Source organism: Salvelinus sp. IW2-2015, linkage group LG4p (genome assembly GCF_002910315.2).
Source record: "Salvelinus sp. IW2-2015 linkage group LG4p, ASM291031v2, whole genome shotgun sequence".
Lineage (NCBI taxonomy): Eukaryota > Metazoa > Chordata > Actinopteri > Salmoniformes > Salmonidae > Salvelinus > Salvelinus sp. IW2-2015.
Genome location: NC_036841.1, coordinates 23334726 through 23354039, shown reverse-complemented (window position 1 = coordinate 23354039; position 19314 = coordinate 23334726). Strand labels below are relative to the sequence as shown.

At 40.9% G+C, this 19314-nt stretch overlaps 1 protein-coding gene across 5 annotated transcripts in view; it reads left to right on the top strand.

Moving 5' to 3' along the window:
- The first annotated feature begins 270 nt into the window (after positions 1–270).
- The window catches only part of LOC111960718 (CUE domain-containing protein 1), a 60703-nt gene continuing 41659 nt past the window's right edge, over positions 271–19314 (top strand). For 4 of the 5 annotated variants that reach the window (XM_023982898.2, XM_023982897.2, XM_070438998.1 and 1 more), the window contains exon 1: positions 271–540. The gene's annotated coding sequence lies outside the window, so the exon portion shown is untranslated. The remainder of the gene's footprint in view (positions 541–19314) is intronic. The other variant, XM_070439000.1, reaches the window with a different exon arrangement.

Below are 19314 nucleotides of genomic sequence, written 5' to 3'. Positions count from 1 at the left end.
CTACATTATTGGTATCACCAAAGGGATTAATTGGGTCAGTCTCATATGTTGCTTACCTAAAAAAGGACAATATAGGGTATCTGAAGGAAAAGGTAGTCCTATGTGTTTTTTCTCTACAAAAAGTGCAGTACATTTCTGTCATTACGTCTTCAAACATACATGCTTTCAACTGGAGGCTAAGCACAAGTGTACATTCTGCTCGTGCGCCTCTATAACATAAATAAACTACCCTCTCTCTCCTCACTACTGTATTTCTCCCATTTGTCCGCTAGGAAGCTGTGTTGCTCTTTGTTTCTGGGACAACATGATGCAGGCTCTGTGCCTCRGACCGGCAGACATTGTTTTCATAGCTCTGGTTTACTACTATCAGCCAACACAGGCACAGTTTTGTGGAGATCCCTCTGTTGCAATAATTCGGACTTTCAAAACACGGTCACTGAAGAGAGTCATCCACAATCTGTTTGGCAATAAAAATAACATTGACAGAAGAAATCACCGTCGTAGTTCCCCTTCGGAAACCATTTGTCTGCTTTTCAATGAGTAAGTAACATTAGCTACATTTGACTGTTTTCTAGCTAGCAAGTAAACGCTAACCAAATGGGCATTTTTTTTTACTAGCTAACTGATTTAAAACACAACGAAGTAACGTTTTAAGTGTTCACAATTTACTAAGATTATGGATAGCTAAAGGACACTGGGTAAAGTGAACCTTGATCGATTGTCTGTTTTCTATGGTGGAATTGGGAGTCAGCGAGGCCCTTCTGAACAGCAGCGTCCCAGGATTGCACAGTTGTCACATATAGAACAAGTTGACGTTAGTTGTAAAAATATATTGTGTCCCAAGTAGTTAATGTTACCGTTAGCTAGCTAACTAGTGAATAGATGTGTTTGCTTGCCTTAAATACTATCGCATTTGCTTATACTATAGTTTATCTAAAAAGTATTTCCGCTAGCTAATTCCCTTAACGCAATCCACAAAACTAACATTAGTTAGCTAAATCAGTTAATGCAAGCTAACGTTAGCTGTCTTCGTAAGCAGTAAATGTCAAATAATGTTTTAATATCGTAAACTCAAATCCTAAACAAACAGCATATAAAGGTAACACTTGAGTAAATTGGGGATAAAACGCATAATGAAAGCAGGTGCTTCGACACAGGTGTGATTCCTGAGTTAATTAAGCAATTAACATCCCATCATGCTTAGGGTCATGTATGAAAATTCCCAGTTGCCCATTATTTTGTCTACCATGGCTAGAAGAAGAGATCAAATTGTATTGGTCACGTATACATATTTAGCAAATGTTATTGTGGGTGTAGATCTGTGACTTTGAAAGAGGGGTCTCAAAGGAGCATAAGGGGTTTACGGTCACCAGATCTTAACTTACTTACTGGAGATTCTGGCGCTGCATCTGAGAGAGTTTTCCACCACCATCAACAAAATACAAAATTATGGAATTTCTTGTGGAAGAATGGCGTTGAATCCAGACACTTGTAGAATCTATGCCAAGGCTCACTGAAGCTGTTCTGATGGCTCGTGGTGGCCCAACGCCCTATCAATACACTTTATGTTGATGTTTCTTTTATTTTGACAGTTACCTGTAGTTGACAGGAATTTGTTCATAAAGCGATCAAGAAACACATGCCTGATTTTTAGTCAGCGACACGAACAAAGACAGCTGCCAGAGCAATGGTGTGATGGTTCACCGTTAATAAAGCCACACTGTAAATATTTATTTACCATCAATAAGATGCAGATCCTTACATTATCTCGCACAGTATATTATTAAAGTTCACATGTGCCAACAAAGCTTTCACAATAAAATGGCAAGTAAGGCTAGTATACCTATTATTATGAAAGAATAGTGGATATTTATCATGTGTGTCCAAAATGTGTTCTGTCTGTCTTTCCTAAACTGTGCCAGCTACTTCTAAACAATGCAACATTATTGATCGTGTTCATAAGATGTTCAAGCATGTCTGTGTCAAGGATGATAACATTTTCATGTAACACAGACTGCTCTGATATGTCCAAAGTATCACGGCTGCTTTGATGCCACTCTGTCTATAGTCTGAACTGATGTTGAATCCATAAATATTCCTCTTCGTGCTCTAGAAATTCTTTACAGTTCCAAGGATTTCAAGGTTTCAAAATATTCCGGGTCAAGAGTTTGTTCTCACCTTGGGCTCCTGGTCTTTGGTTGACTCCTTTCCATAGAACAGCTTCAGACGACAGCCCATGAATTGCCCGGTGAGGCTGAACAGAACTCACCACCATGTTTCCAGATGAGTGTCAGAAGCGCTAAACGTTCATTAGAAATGTTTTGGACTGCTGCCCATGGTTTGAGAGATCACAGAGATGGTATTCTGAAGGTTTGCACTGCAGTTGGCCTCTCTCTCTCTCCTCTCATTATGACTCAGAGCGTGCCAAAGTAACTTCTTGTTTTGGTTATCATTTTCCCACATCTTTTGAAAAAGTGCAAGTTAGCAATACATTGAAGCCAATCGCGTGGTTGGTCGATGGAGCCACAATGTCAAATTAGACTATGTTCTGTAATAGGCCTACTTTATGTAAAGTGTTACCTGTGTAGCAGTGTTTCTGTTAGCCAGCAATTGCAGGCTTTTGCCCCCCCATAAATAAAACTGTTTCTGGCCAGAATGACCAGGAGAAGGAAAATCCAGCACAAAATAATGCTTTTTATTCATTGATGCTTTTTATTCATTATGTATATACATTTGACCGTCATGCTTATCAGTCTATAGGTTAATTTGCATCATTTAGTGGAATTAAATTGGCCTGACTATTTTTGTTATTCATCATGTATCTTATTTATACAACACAACTATTACACACGCACAGCATACAGAGCCTATTTTGAGCAGGATTTCTCCTGCAGCTGGTTGCTGCTGTACTAAAACATGCTTTTATAAGCCCATTCTCTGCACAACAATTCTAAATGCAATCAAGTGTTAAAAGTTTTGGTGCAGAATTAAAAATAGCAATTATTTTTATTTCTCAACTGGTAATTGAAGCGCGCCTCCCATTCATTCTATTGCAGGCAACAGGCTATCAGCGCGTCACCCACCACTTTACAATGTGAGCTGGAGGCAGTATGCATTTTGAAAACATTTAATTATTTGAAACCTGAATGTTTTATTTCATATGATGAGGCATATCTTACCTTGCTTCAAAGGAGCCTATAGGCAAAATCTCACCATGGAAACGTGGAGGCAATTATTTTAGAAAGACTTCATAGGCGGCACGTGAGTTGGAAGATTACTATTTCTACCATTCTGCATGCCAGTTATGATTTTCATATGCGCAATTTCGTGGAACAGTTCAATTTCAGTAACATTTTTGTTTCTCAAAATTGTTGTCATGTGGTTAATCATAAAAATCTGAATTAAAATGATAAAAATCGAAAAGTTATAAGTCAACTAATGCGAGATCAAAAATAGAAAGAATGGCGCCGGAGGAGATGGCTGCCGTTTACGGACTCCTAAACAATTGTGCTATTGTGTTGTTTTTTTTGCGTTAATGTTAACTTTTGTTTTTATTTTGTACATAATGTTGCTGCCACTGTCTCTTATGACCAAAAATAGCTTCTGGATATCAGGACACCTCGCACTGGACAAATATTTTTTCTTTAACGAGTCGGARGCTAAGAATTTACTTCAGACATCCGACAAGGCCCGATGCAACGTAACCCACCCCCCCCCACTGTCATTTGCATCAGAAAGAGACAGAGATATCAGGGACGTAGGTACGGGGTGCCTTGTAAGGATCCGGCGGTGAGTGGGTAATCTGCCTCTACCATCAGTCTGATTAGCCAACATACAATCATTGGATAACAAAATAGACGAGCTACAATCACGAATATCCTACCAACGGGACATTAAAAACTGGAATATCATATGTTTCTCCGAGTCGTGGCTGAACGACGACACGGATAACATACGGCTGGTTGGGTTTACGCTGCATTGGCAAGATAGAACAGCTGCCTCCGGTAAGACAAGGGGTGGCGGTCTGTGTATATTTGTAAACAAAAGCTGGTGCACGAAATCTAAGGACATCTCAAGGTTTTGCTCGCCTGAGGTAGAGTATCTCATAAGCTGTAGACCACACTATTTATCAAGAAAGTTTATCTGTATTTTTCGTAGCCGTCTACATTAAAGGTCGACCGATTAATCGGAATGGCCGATTTTAATTAGGGCTGATTTCAAGTTTTCATAACAATCGGTAATCTGCATTTTTGGACACCGATTGTGGACGATTACATTGCAATCCACGAGGAGACTGCGTGGCAGGCTGACTACCTGTTATGCGAGTGCAGCAAGGAGACAAGGTAAGGTGCTAGCTAGCATTAAACGTATCTTATAAAAAACAATCAATCTTAACATAATCATTAGTTAACTACACATGGTTGATGATATTACTAGTTCATCTAGCTTGTCCTGCGTTGCATATAATCGATGCGGTGCCTGTTAATTTATCATTGAATCACAGCCTACTTTGCGAAACGGGTGATTTAACAAGCGCATTTGCGAAAAAAGCACAGTCGTTGTACCTAACCATAAACATCAATGCCTTTCTTAAATCAATACACAAGTATATATTTTTTAACCTGCATATATAGTTAATATTGCCTGCTAACATGAATTTATTTTAACTAGGGAAATTGTGTCACTTCTCTTGCGTTCTGTGCAAGCAGAGTCAGGGTATATGCAGCAGTTTGGGCCGCCTGGCTCGTTGCAAACTGTGTGAAGACCATTTCTTCCTAACAAAGACCGTATTTAATTTGCCAGAATTGTACATAATTATGACATACATTGCACAACCTTCAATGTTAACAGCAATATTTAGACTTAGGGATGCCACCCGTTAGATAAAATACGGAACAGTTCTGTATTTCACTGAAAAAATAAATGTTTTGTTTGCGAAATGATAGTTTCTGGATTTGACCATATTAATGAACCTAAGGCTCGTATTTCTGTGTTTATTATAATTAAGTCTATGATTTGATAGAGCAGTCTGACTGAGCGGTGGTAGGCAGCAGCAGGCTCGTAAGCATTCATTCAAACAGCACTTTCCTGCATTTGCCAGCAGCTCTTCGCTGTGCTTCAAGCATTGCACTGTTTATAACTTCAAGCCTATCAACTCCCGAGATTAGGCTGGCAATACTAAAGTACCTATTAGAACATCCAATATTCAAAGGTATATGAAATACAAATGGTATAGAGAGAAATAGTCCTATAATAACTACAACCTAAAACTTCTTACATGGGAATATTGAAGACTCATGTTAAAAGGAACCACCAGCTTTCATATGTTCTCATGTTCTGAGCAAGGAACTTAAACGTTAGCTTTTTTACATGGCACATATTGCACTTTTACTTTCTTCTCCAACACTGTTTTTGCATTATTTAAAACCAATCGTAATTGTTTCATTATTATTTGAGACTTTAAATTGATTTTTTGATTGATTATATTAATTTAAAATAAGTGTTCATTCAGTATTTCATTATTACAAATATATATATATATAAATATAATAATATATATATATAATATATAATATTATATATATAAAAATCGACCGATTTTAATTGGTATCAGCTTTTTTGGTCCTCAATAATCGTATCAGCGTTGAAAAATCATAATCGGTCGACTTCTAGTCTACATACCACCACACAACCGATGCTGGCACTAAGACCGCACTCAATGAGCTGTATACTGCCATAAGCAACAAGCAAGCATCCAGAGGCGGCGCTACTAGTGGCTGGGATTTTAATGCAGGGAAACTTAAATTCGTTTACCTAATTTCTACCAGCATGTTAAATGTGCAACCAGAGGGGAAAAACTCTACACCACCTTTACTCCACACACAGAGACTCATACAAAACGCTCCCTCGCCCTCCATTTGCAAATCTGACCATAATTCTATCCTCCTGATTCCGCTTACAAACAACTAAAGCAGGAAGCACCAGTGACTCTGTCAATAAAAAAGTGGTCAGATGACGCAGATGCTAAGCTACAAGACTGTTTTGCTAGCACAGACTGGAATAATATTCCGGATTCTTCCGATTGGCATTGAGGAGTACACCACATCAGTCACTGGCTTCATCAATAAGTGCATCGATGACGTCGTCCCCACAGTGACCGTACGTACATGCCCCAACCAGAAGCCATGGATTACAGGCAACATCCGCATTGAGCTAAAGGGTAGATCTGCCGCTTTCAAGGAGCAAGACTCTAACCCAGACGCTTATAAAAAAAAATAACACTATTGCCTGAGACAAACCATCAAACAGGCAAAGCGTCAATACAGGACTAAGATTGAATCGTACTACACTGGCTCCGTCACTCGTCGGATGTGGCAGGTCTTGCAAACTATTACAGACTACAAAGGGAAGCACAGCCGCGAGCTGCCCAGTGATATGAGCCAACCAGATGAGCTAAATTACTTCTATGCTTGCTTTGAGGCAAGCAACACTGAAGCATGCATGAGAGCATCAGCTGTTCCGGACGACTGTGTGATCATGCTCTCCGTGAGTAAGACCTTTAAACAGGTCAACATTCACAAGGCCACAGGGCCAGACGGATTACCAAGACGTGTACTCAGAGCATGCGCTGACCTACTGGCAAGTGTCTTCACTGACATTTTCAACCTCTCCCTGTCTGGCGTACAGAGGCACATTATCAGGTCCAAGTGGTCCAATTGCACGTTGTATTGCGCTTTCACATCGATGATTGGTGATTATCGAAGGGGAGACTGTTGGAAAGATTTTTCAAATAGCTTACTCTGAGGAACTAGCCCCTTGCACCTCTCTGGTTCAGAGCGGTTGGGTTAAATGCGAAAGACACATTTCAGTTGAATGCATTCAGTTGTACAACTGACTAGATATCCTCCTTTTCCCTTCATAGTTTTAATATATTATCATTCACAATGATAGCTGGAAGTAGGGGTGCTGAGGGTGCTGCAGCACCACCTGATAAATCGCTACCTCAACATATAGGGGTGCTGAGGGTGCTGCAGCACCTCCTGATAAAGCTCTACCTAAACATGTAGGGGTGCTGAGGGGGCTGCAGCACCTCCTGATAAAGCTCTACCTCAACATGTAGGGATGCTGAGGGGGCTGCAGCACCTCCTGATAAAGCTCTACCTCAACATGTAGGGGTGCTGAGGGTGCTGCAGCACCTCCTGATAAATCGCTACCTCAACATTATCAGGACAGAGAAACCAGACACATGGGGCAGCACCCCTAAACAAAAGACAATGAAAATTGACAAATCTCGTAAATGATGGTTATGAAATAAACTTGTTTTGAACTCTGCAAACAACATTTAAACTGTGAGAATGAAAACGGTAAATAACTAATTTAATAAATGCATTAACCTCTCTGGTACGCTAGCGTCCCACCTCGACAACAGCCAGTGAAATTGCAGGGTACCAAATTCAAAACAACAGAAATCCCATAATTAAAATTCCTCAAACATACAAGTATTATCCACCATTTTAAAGATAAACTTCTTGTAAATCCAACCACAGTGTRCGATTTCAAAAAGGCTTTACTGCGAAAGCACACCATGCGATTATGTTAMGTCAGCACCTAGTCACAGAAAACCATACAGCCATTTTTCCAGCCAAAGAGAGGAGTCACAAAAAGCAGAAATAGAGATAAAATGAATCACTAACCTTTGATGATCTTCATCAGATGGCACTCGTAGGACTTCATGTTACACAATACATGTATGTTTTGTTCGATAAAGTTCATATTTATATCCAAAAATCTCAGTTTCCATTATGGTCAGAAATGCATTGTCTCAAACAATCCGGTGAAAGTGCAGAGAGCCACATCAAATTACAGAAATACTCATCACAAACATTGATAAACGATACAAGTGTTGAACATACGAATAAAGATAAACTTCTCCTTAATGCAACCGCTGTGTCAGATTTCAAAAAGGCTTTACAGAGAAAGCACACTTTGCGATTTATGTTAGGTCTGCACTTAGCCACAGAAACCCATACAGCATTTTTCCAGCCAAGGAGAGTGTTACAAAAGTCAGAAATAGCATTAAAATAAATCACTTACCTTTGATGATCTTCATCTGGTGGCACTCCCAGGTCTCCATGTTAGACAATAAATGTTTGTTTTGTTCGATAATGTCCCTCTTTATGACCAAATACCTCCTTTTTGTTCGCATTTTGTCCAGTAATCCGAATGCTTAAGGCGCGTGCACTAATTCCAGATGAAAAGTTTAAAAAAAGTACAATAAAAGTTAGTAGAAACATGCCAAACGATGTTTAAAATCAATCCTCCGGTTGTTTTTGTCATAAATAATCAATAATATTTCAACCGGACAAAAGCTTCGTCAATAGGAAAGGCTAAACAAGAAAGGCGCGTTCCCGATCAGGCGCATGGCTGATGAATGGAAATTTCCACTGGCCACTGATTGAAAGTGCTGTATCTCCCTAATTTTTCAGAGTAAAAGCCTGAAACAATGCCTAAAGACTGGCTACGTGTAGAGGAAGCCACGGAGCTCGTGAACTGGGTCCTAAGTCTTTGTATCGTGGATAGGCTTTCAATGGAAAAACAGCCTTTGAAAATAATAGTACTTCCTGGTTGGATTTTCCTCTGGTTTTCGCCTGCCATATCAGTTCTGTTATACTCACAGACATTATTTTAACKGTTTTGGGAGCTTTAGAGTGTTTTCTATCCAAATCTACTAATTATATGCATATCCTATCTTCTGGGCCTGAGTAGCAGGCAGTTTAATTTGGGCACGCTTTTCATCCAAAACTTCGAATGCTGCCCCCTACCCTAGTGAAGTTAACAGAAATGTATGTAACCAAATAATGAGTAACGGTACATTTACTACTGATGACATATGTTATGGGGAATTGATACAACAAATGAATCAGAGGGCAAACAATACACACAATGAAACAATGAATTGCCAAAAGTTGGCGGGAGACAGCTGAGCCATTTTGGAGAGAGACTCACCTACGTCTTTGCCACATAACCCTTCTTGTTTTAATTATACTCAAGAAACATTATAGTCACACACATATATATTTTAGATGCTTTTCGCTGACAGCTGCAACTCCGTAATCAGCTAGGCAGGCCTATTGCCACGCGGGCTGCCCAAATTGTGGGCTACCCAAATAGGCATAGGCCTAGGCCTATGAGCTTTTTCAAGTAAGCTAATGATCCTGTCCTCGAGTTCTCTGTGGCTAAGTCATGCTTGCTGGTGAAGTATTTTTTTATTATTTTTATTTATGTATAGACAGGAGTGATTATAATTAATTATAATAAATGGAAATACAAATGTATTTCCATTTACTTCCCTATTGGACCGCCATTTAATTTCTCTCCCGTTCTACTGGATTTCATATCAACTTTCTTTGGTTATCCAGAAGCCAAATGTACAATCCTGGTCGTATTAGCAACCCATCCCAGTTGTTGCATCTTTAGATTCCCCCTCTTTCTAACAGAGATTTTATCGGTTACATATGGAACCACTATCAGTTAAGAATGGTGTTCTCAAATTGTTTTTTGGCAAATGTTTGAAAGTGCTGTTTTATTGGCTGCTTCATGACATGAGTTACATGTTCTGTTAAGATGCATTACCATAATGTAAATGTGATTTGTGTCATTCTGAGCACCGTGGTTGGATGCCCTAATGGGTTACTCACCCAGTGCATATGGGTCTGATAGATTTCTCAAATGGTACATAAAAAATCTTCCCGGTCATGTTGTCTGGCGCCACATTTTACTAACGGAAATCCTTCTGTGTACTAACACTGTTATTACACTGTTACATAGTGCTTTAATAATTGCTCTGTTATTGCATACTAATGAAATTGAGTGGTTTGTGTCAGTTCTCTACAGTTTTATTTCTATCTGCAAGGAAACCACCATAACTTCTGGATCTCTCTCTCTTCCTACAAGGCCAATGGTCTGTCCATCCATGGGATGATAATGTTTTGCCTAGCCATCCACAGATCAGAGATAAAGACTGATGGAGGAGGAGGCATGTTAAAAAACCTGACCTGCATCTTCTCCTTTACGGCTGCATGCCCCAGCTAGGTGCTGCTACTCCCTTCCCCCTTCACAGGGTCCCCTGATTTGCATATGGCTCCTGAGTCCTGACCCTCTGTTTTGGCCCTCCCAGGGGATGCTGGGAAAGGCAGGCAGACAGGCAAGAGTGAGGCCCATCTAGATAACCCCCCCTCTCCCATGTTGTCCCCCCTCCTCTTCTATCACCCGATGGTACTCATCAGTGACCATGTGATGCCACATGGGAACGCTCTCCTCTATCCCAGAGTTCTGTGTGGATAAGAGAATGAAAGATTTGGGCGGGGCCCAACTGACTAGTATGGTCTGTCTAGGGGCTGTTTTCACTACTTGCTGTAGCCCTACATTTATTTAATCTCTGTTTTATCATGAAATCTTTCACTTAGTCTTTGTAACCATGGAATTAACATCCAACGTTTTGACTGGTAAGTTTTGTTCTATCACTCTCCTTTCTGCTTTGCCGGTAAAAAAATAAACAAGCCATTTATTTGCCATTTCATTGAAGGGCATCTCAAGCGCATTCTTCCCTGGGTTGTGTGAAATTAGATCTATGAATCATCTCAGTGAGTCGTTCAACTCTCTCCCTGGGGTAGTAGGAGGTAAAAACTCCCTATTCCCCCGTACAGATGGCCCAGAAAGGGCCTGCTATAACCATGATTGTCATTATTAGTTTTATAACGTGTGTTCTGACAGATGTAGCAGGCACACACATTTTAAGGCTTCCAGGAAGACAGGAAGAGGAGGAGGACAAATGGGAGAGAGGGGGGGGTTGACATTTCCAGTAACGCTTCCACTGACATCGATGTGCCCTCCACTCAGTCACACACACACTCACATTCTATTTCTCCCTCTTGCTCGCTCTCCTCTCTTTCAGACACACTCTTCTTCCTCCTTCCCCAGAACCAGGTCATTGAACAGGAAGGATTATGGGTTGCCACTGTCACGGTAGTCACTAGGCTTTGGTTCAGTGCTCTGTTGTCTCTACTTTCTGTCCCACTCCCACCATGCTTATGGGTCACAAGTGATTACTGTAGTTGGTTCAGGGAGGCAGGCAGCGCTTTTTCCTTTTTTCTTACGCTTAGATTTTTACCTCATAACCTGGAAGTTGGAACAATTCACCAATCCAAAGCTGCTGTACAAATACATTTTTATTGGTCGGGTACACATTTTGCAGATGTTATCGCAGGTGTAGCAAAATGCTTCATGTTTCTAGCTCCAACAGTGCAGTACACCGAGTGTACAAAACCTTAGGAACACTTTCCTAATGTTGAGTTGCACCCTCGTTTGCCCTCAGAACAGCCTTAATTAGACAGGGCATGGACTCTACACGGTGTCAAGTGTTCCACAGGGATGCTGGCCCATGTTGACTCCATTGCTTCCAACAGTTGGGTCATGTTGGCTGGATATCCTTTGGGTGGTGGACCATTCTTGATACACAGGAAACTGTTGAGCATGAAAAACCCGTCAGCGTTGCAGTTCTTGACACACTGAAATCGGTGTGCCTGTCACCTCATACTTTTTTCAATGGCACTTACATCCTTTGTCTTGCCKATTCACCCTCTAAATGCCACACATACACAATCCATGTGTCAATTGACTCAAGACATCCTTCTTTAACCTGTCTCCTCCCCTTCATCTACACTGATTGAAGTGACATCAATGAGGGATCATGGCTTTCCCCTGAATTCACCTGGTCCGTCTGTCATGGAAAGAACACATTCGGTGTACCTGACAATACACATCAAAATGAAGAAATATTACAACGTTATTATTGTACCCTCAATAAGTGGAATAGGTCTACAAACTGGCCTATCAAAATAAATGTTATTGAAACGTGTGTATGTGGTATGTAAGTTATGGAGAAGCAGTGTATTCCACAGACGAGTAGGGGAAAAGAACTGGGGCCTGATGGGGGGGTTAAACTCCACAGGAACTGCACTTCATTCAAAATGAATGTGTGACCAAAGGCATTTGCCGTTCTGGTTTCTCCTTGTCCATTAAAACTCCATATTTCTCAAGGCCCACTGCTGACTATGGCTGCTAAAAGCCTCGGGTGTGGAGGAGGCAGTTGGAGCCAGACATGACCGACTGTGTGATTTATTACACCACACCTCGCTATCACTTGGTCCTGGCTCCTCTTCCCTATCACTTCTGTCATCCCTTCGCCAAGATGTTGTAGTCGGCTGGGGCTGCATGAGCAATGTGCAAATTATGCAGTGTTGTTGAATGCAACATTTCCTTTTTTAATTCTGGAAACCTCTTTTTAGGTCCTCTGAATAATGACAAAACTACCATCTTTAGAATCCTGTTAAATGAGCTATATCATGAGCCTTTCTGTCTGATACTTCTACAGAATTTAGAGTTATGTGTTACAGCCTGCATGCGTGAGATTTAGGCCAACAGACGATGTCTAGAAGTCTCTTGTGAATGTCTCGTTCAATAATGTATTGACTGGCAGTTTGTCATACTGTCTATACACACCATTACCTACAGTGCCTTGCAAAAGTATTCATCCCTCTTGGTGTTTTTCCTATTTTGTTGCATTACAACCTGTAATTTAAATAGATTTTTATTTGGATTTCATGTAATGGACATACACAAAATCGTCCAAATTGGTGAAGTGGGAAAAAAATGTACTTGTTTCAAAGAATTCTACAAAATAAAAAACGTGCGTATGTATTCACCCCCTTTGCTATGAAACCCCTAAATAAGATCTGGTGCAACCAATTACCTTCAAAAGTCACATAATTAGTTAGATTGCACACAGGTGGACTTTATTTAAGTGTCACATGATCTGTCACATGATCTCAGTGTATATATACCCCTGTTCTGAAAGGCTCCAGAATCTGCAATACCGCAAAGCAAGCGGCACCATGATGACCAAGGAGCTCTCCAAACAGGTCAGGGAAAGGTTGTGGAGAAGTACAGATCAGGGTTGGGTTATAAACAAAAATCTGAAACTTAATGGAGCACCATTAAATCCATTATTAAAAAATGGAAAGAATATGGCACCACAATAAACCTGCCAAGAGAGGGCRGCCCACCAAAACTCACGAACCAGGCAAGGAGGGTATTAATCAGAGAGGCAATAAAGAGACCCAAGATAAACCTGAAGGAGCTGCAAAGCTCCACAGGACCACTTTAAGCCGTACACTCCGCAGAGCTGGGCTTTACAGAAGAGTGGCCAGGAAAAAAAGCCATTGTTTAAAGAAAATAAGCAAACACGTTTGGTGTTCGCCAAAAGGCATGTGGGAGACTCCCCAAACATATGGACGAAGGTACTCTGGTCAGAAGAGACAAAAATTTGACCATCAAGGAAAAAACTATGTCTGGCGCAAACCCAACACCTCATCACCCCGGGAACACCATCCCCACAGTAAAGCATGGTGGTCGTGGCAGCATCATGCTGTGGGGATGTTTTTCATCATCAGGGACTGGGAAACTGGTCAGAATTGAAGGAATGACGGATGATGCAAAATACAGGGAAATTCTTGAGGGAAACCTGTTTCAGTCTTCCAGAGATTTGAGACTGGGACGGAGGTTCACCTTCCAGCAGGACAATGACCCTAACATACTGCTAAAGCAAGACTCGAGTGGTTTAAGGGGAAACATTTAAATGTCTTGGAATGGCCTAGTCAAAGCCCAGACCTCAATCCAATTGAGAATCTGTGGTATGACTTAAAGATTGCTGTACACCAGCAGAACCCTTCCAACTTGAAGGAGCTGGAGATGTATTGCCTTGAAGAATGGGCAAATATCCCAGTGGCTAGATGTGCCAAGCTTATAGAGACATACCCCAAGAGACTTGCAGCTGCAAAAGGTGGCTCTACAAAGTATTGACTTTGGGGGGGGGGGTGGTGTGAATAGTTATGCACGCTCAAGTTTTCTTTTATCTTTTTATTTTTTATTTTTTACTTATGTCTTGTTTGTGTCACAATAAAACATATTTTGCATCTTCAAAGTGGTAGGCATGTTGTGTAACTCAAATGATACAAACGCCCAAAAATTTATTTTAATTCCAGGTTGTAAGGCAACAAAATAGGAAAAATGCCAAGGGGGTGAATACTTTCGCAAGCCACTGTACACATATATTTATATTCCGCACTCAGACATTGCTTGTTTTGATATTTCTTTATTTAAATGTTTTTGATTTGTGTGTATTGTTAGGTATTACTGCACTGTTGAAGCTGCACCTGCGTTAACATCTGCAAAATATGTGTATGCGACCAATACAACTTGATTTCATTCCATATCAAGTAGAGGTCGACCGATTATGATTTGTCAATACCGATTATTGGAGGACAAAAAAAGGCCGATACCGATTAATCGGCCGATTTTATATATTTTTTTATTTTTTATATTTTAATATATATATCATACACACACACACACATTTTTGTAATAATGACAATTGCAACAATACTGAATGAACACTTTTATTTTAACTTAATATAATACATAAATACACACACACGCACACAGCTCTGAAGTGACAATGATACTGAAGAGTCTGCTTAGGAGACAAATACTCTCAACTGTTTGAATAAAAATAGAGTTTAAGTTACCTGTGATGAATGTTGAAAACAAAAACTTTAATTTCTATATGCAGGAAATCCTATTTTAATAATGGGCATGGTAAGAATTGACAACCAAAGTGCGAGTCATAATTCCCATGACACCTTCTAGCAAAATCTGAAAAGCGGTTCCTTCATTTATTCTATAGGATATTTTTAGATTCACTTAAAATAAGGTCTGTGTTTCGTGTAGGCTTACATCACTGTGCCATATTTATAACTGTGTAGATATCCATAGGACAAGGTAACTCTGATCAATATTGGCTAAATATAAGCGAAGATACATTTTTTTGTAGAGTGGATTTATGAAAATATGTTGACAAACGTTACCTTATCCTAGTGAGATTTACACGGGTATCAAAACGTCGAGGCGGTTTAAGCCTGCACGAAACATAGACCTTATTTGAAGTAGATCAAGACATTCTCTATGGAAGACATGAACGGTAAAATAACGAAGGAACCCCTTTCAAATTCAGCCGCAAGTTATTACAGGAATTATAACGCTTCGACTATTTCTCTCTAAACCATATACCTTTGACTAATCCGGAAACTATCACCTCGAAAACAAAACGTTTATTCCGTTCCGTATTTTATCTAACGGGTGGRATCCATGAGTCTAAATATTCCTGTTACATTGCACAACCTTCAATGTTATGTCATAATTACGTAAAATTCTGGCAAATTAGTTCGCAAAGAGCCAGGCGGCCCAAACTGTTGCATATACCCTGACTCTGCGTGGAATGAACGCAAGAGAAATGACACAATTTCACCTGGTTAATATTGCCTGCTAACCTGGATTTCTTTTAGCTAAATATGCAGGTTTAAAAATATATACTTGTGTATTGATTTTAAGAAAGGCATTGATGTTTATGGTTAAGTACACATTGGAGCAATGACAGTCATTGATTGATTGTTTTTTAAAGATAAGTTTAATGCTAGCTAGCAACTTACCTTAGCTTACTGCATTCGCTAACAGTCAGGCTCCTCGTGGAGTGCAATGTAATCAGGTGTTAGAGCATTGGACTAGTTAACTGTAAGGTTGCAAGATTGAATCCCCCGAGCTGACAAGGTTAAAAATCTGTCGTTCTGCCCCTGAACGAGGCAGAACGTTCCTAGGCCGTCATTGAAAATAAGAATGTGTTCTTAACTGACTTGCCTAGTTAAATAAAGATTAAATAAAGGTGTAAAAAGAAAAAAAAAATCGGCAAATCGGCTCCCAAAAATACCAATTTCCGATTGTTATGAAAACTTGAAATCGGTCGACCTCTAATATCAAGACCTCTGGTGATTGTCCCAGAGTGTTAAACAATGACCTTTCTCTTGACTCACAGCATCTCGCCCCCACCCCGCTAAAGGCGTCTCTCTCTTCTGCTTCTGTTGTGGAAGGGTTATCTCATCTGACAACTTCCTGTTATTTGTCCTGTTTCCCATTTCCTCACAGTGATTGAGGCCCTCTCTCTGTGGCTTACCAAATCAATGGAGGCCAATTGTTTCCAAAATATATGTTATTAGGTTTCACAATAGATAAAAATGACAGACAGATAGGCCTTATAATGTGTTTTTATTGGACACATCACATGTAATGACTTGTAGCTTTTTACCCTTCTAAGCGATGGATGAGATTTGATTTGGACTACTATGCCATATAAAATAATTATTGAAAAATTCGAATGCTACAAACATAATAGCCAGATAAATAGATGAATGCAGGGCTGGTGTGCATAAAAGATCACAGTGGAAATATAATTACCCTGAAAATACATCAAAGCCACATGACTAAATAATTGTTATGTTTATGGATTAGTCTTCAGTACAGTCAGGCCATGGCCGGATGCTCCTATTGTAATGCTACACGATGCTCTGTTGTGCTAATGGGGATAGGGATCATGTCTGGACCAGGCTCTGTTGAAATAGACTCTTTCTGGTTGCTTTTGGGCTCCTTTTGTCAGCTGTGAAAACAAGATGAGATGGGAAGAGGTCTTGTTTGCAGAGSGGCACAGAGTCCACCCCCTGTCCCATGGAATCACCCCTATTGGAAGTCTGGGGGCCCCTGGGCCTGGCGCCAATGTGAACCTGGTAGCAGTGTAAGAATTCATAGTGTGGGGGTAACACAAACTAAACGTAGACTTGGACAGATTTGATAATGAGGGCCACCTGGATGTATTCCCTGTGGTCCTCATGCTTTTTGAATATCTACAGATGTTCAATTAACTATTTGAATCAGACTTCTCATATTAGTTAATATTGTACAKTATTGATTTTCTGCTTCTTTATAAGCAGCTCTAGTGAGTGAGTCGGTGATGACGCTTCTGGCCCAAGCACTGGATTCAAAGCCTGCTTTTCAAAATTGTGTTTTTAAGAGCTGCAACACCTGGCTGTCCTGCTTGGCCTGCAGCCAACATGCAGGCAGGATATGATCCCTTTTTTAATTCACATCATGTGCACAATCTGAGAACGCTTGCTCTTCATTCGACACAGTAAAGAAAAAACGAATGTGTGCGTGCCGCGTGTACGTTTTTAAATTCTCAAAAGAGCAGTGTATGTGTGCCTGTGTGCAGCTTTTGCCCTGTGACATGGCTGTAGCTAGGGCTAGCGTAATTACCATATAACCGCGTAACCTAACCGACGGTTATGGATGAAGACCGTCATGAAAATCAAACAACCCTCGTAACGTATTATTATAATCATTTTTGGGGTGGAACGAACAGCTGACTGAAGACGGAACCGCCGGGCATTCGTGAGATTGTGTTTTTCTGCTGTTACATGGCCTCTACAAAGTGATTGAACTTTGTCACTCCTTGCTGAAACAAGCAAGGTTTTGTAACAAACAAGTCTTTGGTTGCTTAGGCAACACCCCCTTCCCTGCAGCACATGCAGTCAGGAGCGGAGGAGAGGAGAAAATGTGTTTTTTACGTTGACCACGTCATTTGGCTGACCAATAACCATCACCCAAAATTCCATGACAGTCACAGCCCTAGCCAGAGCTGGCTCTACGGGGTGGCAAAGCTGGGATAGGACCCCCCCCCCAGTTAGCGTGGGGAATGGGTAGGTATTACATTCTAACTGTTGACCAACAAGATTGAGAAGAGCCAGGACCTAGCACCAACAGCACGAGGGTAACATCACAACAAGCACCTGCATCTTTGTTACCCAAGCCATTAGCATCTGACGACCTGTTGGCTCTAACCAAAACTAAACCGGGGAAGCAGAGTTTGCAAGAAACAAAGTGAAATCGCAACCACAGCTAGCAACAACATATGGACCTAACTCAGTGTTCTTTAAAGATACGTCGGGCCTTTGTCAGCATTGCTGTCTGTGCTGTTTGCACTGAAACAGGGATTTATATTCACATTTGGGACATCTACAGCAATGTGCGAAAATTCCTTCTCCACTCTGAAGAACGTATAGCAGTGAACACAGACTCAGCATGTTACATCAACGAAAAGCCAAGCTTGTCCAGCTGGCATTTGAAAGGGACCTGACAAGTACATTTTCTCCAGGAAGGAGAATGGAATCAAACTTCGCATGAGCTTCAACACCGCATGGAGGAGGCTGCAACTCATCTAAATGGTAAGCTACAACCTTTATGGCCCCGGCCACCATGGCAGAATTATTATCCCTCATGTAAGGGAGGGTTGTTTGGCAGATGTATTTTTATGTAATGTATAGTTTAGGCCTTTTTGCTGTTTACTTCAATCTAAAAGATGCATTGATCTGTCATTGCTTGCTTTTGCGGGTCTAATTGCTGTTGAGATATATTAGTTTTGCTTTATTTGATGGGTATAGGGACAATGACCAATGTAGCCTATTAGTTGTGCTCTGAGGTGACGCGGTAGCCTTCTGCCCATGTTCCTGAATGTATGGTTATGGTGTATGTGGTTTTAATGAGCATATCTTGGGCTACGAGTCTTTGTGGGACTTCTCTTCAACATTGAGTGCTTTCTTATGGCAAAATGACAGTTGTTGTGTACATGGCTGTGTTTCAGATAGGCCTCCATTTTTGTATGTAGGACCAATACCCTGTGTAGCCTACTAAAACAAGTAGGCAAACTTTCACTCTATCATTAATGTGTATTACACAGTCATTATGTGATAACTTTTACAGTAGCCTATGTCAATACTATGAAAACGACACAGCCTACATTTTCGTCCCCTCCCTGCTCTCTTGCTATTTTGTGTGTGTGTGTTGCTCTCTGAATGGGTATTTACTCTTTGCAGCAGATTCAAATTAGCTACTGCCATGACTGGGCTGAGCGGGAACTGTACTTCCTCAGAGGTAGGGAGGCGAGCAGGCCAGAGGTGGATGAACGCAGTGCCCTTGTTTGGGTGTAGGGCCTGATCAGAGTAGAGCATGAACCTACAGGAACGGGTCACCGCCTTGATGTTAGTTGAGAACGACAGCGTGTTGTCCAGGATCACGCCAAGGTTCTTAGCACTCCTGGCGACAGGAGGGGAACCACAATTGAGGTGTTATGACTAACCGTCGATGGCCGAGATCAGGAACGGGCAGTCCTTCACCCCGGTGAAGAGAAGGGAAAAGGAGTTCAGAGCTCTCTTTCTTGTTGAGACGCGGAGAGATGTTCCACTCCCCAAGATGCGCTTGCGATGGTGCCGAGCGTAACTGGAATGTGATCCGATCGATCCACACTCTGAATGTCTG